We start from the raw sequence: 2,773 nt of genomic DNA, 5'->3' as shown, positions 1-2,773 counted from the left end.
CAGCATAAATTTTGATTTGTACCTATTTATATATTTGACATTGCTATATAAGCACTTAAGTACTTTTGATGTTGCTATATAATTACCAAAAGTATTTGTACTATACATTTTAAGTTACCTAGAAAGAAATGTAGAATCGCAAATGGGTGTAAGTCAAAACCTTTTCGCAAATTAAATCATTTTAACACTTAAAACTTTTAAATTATTAATACTACTAATTTGGTTTCGATCTCTGTCAATTAAGAGGGAAAAATGCTTATAATCATATATATTGATTCACGTATTTAGTGGAGACAAACAAGCCAATATGCATACGTACAAAACAGTACTTTTTATCGATGAAAAATTTTGAACAACTACTAATAGTTCCATAAACTTTATTGAGGTTTTATTTGATTCGGAGAAACAGAAATAAGGAAAAAAAGGGAAGGTCTCCCTTTATATAAAAAAAATTTAAAAGGTACATATAATAAACGTAACTAATTTTTATTTTCTATTTTGCTATTAACTCTGCTCTGAGGCAACTAGGGTAAGTCTTGGTTTAAGAAAATAAGAAGCGCGTTAGAAACTTCAGAAAACATAAAAAGCGATGACTCGATGGAATGTGTAACATGTATGTAATTTTTTTTTAAAGTGATTGATTAAATCTGCTCATTAAATTTTATTGGCTAGATTTATTTTTACTTATTTTCAAGATAAAATTCATTCGTTACAGCCTATTTTTAGTTTTTCATATCAACTGTATGAAGTGTGTTATTTTCTAAAAATTCAATTCACTTCTCCCATTGCTGTATTAGGTGACCATCTCCCCTCGACATTAAGAAATGACCACTGTTTTGTTTGCTTTCAAACAATTTTTTTCTGATATTTTGTTTTCAATATTTCACTATTTTTTGCCCAATATATGTTGAATAAAGGTATGAGAATTTAAAATGAGCATAAGTATTTCTTCTATCTCTAATCTTAATATTTTTATTTTGATTTGAACTATATCCAAGACCTACCCTATAAAAAGTACTAATTTATAATTGCATTATTTAGTGTTTGAATGAAAGTATGTGCCAAATACAGCAAACTAAAAGGCGAATTGCACCTGCTTATTGTTCAAGTAACATCAGGAAAACATCGTTTAATAGTTAAAGTTGAGACAACTGGCAGAATAAGAAAAGGTACTAATTATCAAGTGATTATTCAATTTACTGATCTAAGTTAAATAAGATTAAATACTTGTATTTTAATTGGGTAGGACAATACGCAGAATAATCAGTAATCACTAGTTGCTTTTGTTCCCTATTGATGCATGATTCTTAAAGAGTCTTCTATCCCTGTTGTAAAAAATATAGTTTTTTATGTTTTATTTTGAATGAATGAATAAACATTAAAAATGAGGGTAGATGATCTCTAAGCCTCTCCGGTTTGTATGGAGAATGTCATACCATGAATAATTAGAAAATAAGCTTTAAAATAGAAGGTGGGAAATAAGGTTTCTTTTTGTTTTCAATATAATAACAAAATTGTTCAATTGATTGTGTACAATTTTTTTCTTACTTAAATTGACTTCTTTCAAATGCATGTAAAACTCGTTATAACTGAAAATTTCACAAGTTTTTATTCTTGATAAAATCATAAAAGTTGATTAAATTCTTTGTGTTTGCCTAATTTTTCCGTAAACAAGTTTAACAGTAATGTGTTTTTTCTTTTCCTTTTTTGTATAGCCCCATACAAATAAAAGTTTATCAAAAAATGCATTCAGTTTTCGATTCATTATAAAGTAACCTTCATATCGCGAATAGAATTTCTTTAATTTGATGATTTTTATGTGAGTTATTATCCCATGAATTTCCTGTGGATTTCTGTCCGTAGCTGTGTGAAACATCTAACTTTTTTACAGTTTGTATGCTTGTTGAAATTCAAAATGTATCAAAAGTACTGAACGCTTAATGCAGCATTCAAAATTTACAAACAGCACATTTCATAAACATTTATAGTCAGTTTTGTGTTAAATTTTATAAAACTGTTAGAGTTTTTTTAGCAATATTAATATTTCAAAATCTGCTTCCATTATTCTTTATAAAAAAATATTATATTAATATATTAATTGCTGCGTTTTAATACTTTTTTTAAAAAAAATTAAAAAACATAAAAACTCAAATCATGGAATTTTTTTTCCCTTGAAGTAACATTTGAAAAAATTGAAATTCCAACTTCCACTACTCAAATTTCCTACACTAGAGTTTGGTGTGAATTGGATAAGGAATTTTTATACTTTTAAAACAAGTAACTTAAAGAGATTTGGATTATTATGAAACTGAGATTTCATTCATTGTTAAATAACAACAAAGCATAATATCAACTCCTTGATTGATTTCTCAATGAATATGTAACATTAAAAAATTCTTCCACTTTAATTCAGATAAAATAAACACTATCCTTAAATTACGGGATCAGATAAAATGTTTTTATAGGAATAATATATAGCATTAAATAAATGTCAGATTTAAACTTATAACACTGTTGCTTATGGGACATTTTTTAATTTGATGAGTGCTAAAATAAGTAACAAACTTCTATGTAAGGCTCGGGAAATTTATTATTATTACAGTTCTGAATAAATATAATATATCCTAAGCAAAAATTCACTAGACTGAATAATCTGTGTGTTTAAATGTGGCAAGAATGTTAATCTCGCGCTAGGAAAGATTAGCTAATAAACTCTTTTCTCGATAAATGAATAAATAGTGCAGTATCAAATCTTGCAATTGGAAAAAAAATT

This window comes from Parasteatoda tepidariorum, chromosome 3 (genome assembly GCF_043381705.1).
Source record: "Parasteatoda tepidariorum isolate YZ-2023 chromosome 3, CAS_Ptep_4.0, whole genome shotgun sequence".
NCBI lineage: Eukaryota > Metazoa > Arthropoda > Arachnida > Araneae > Theridiidae > Parasteatoda > Parasteatoda tepidariorum.
Note: the sequence above shows the minus strand (reverse complement) of the source record.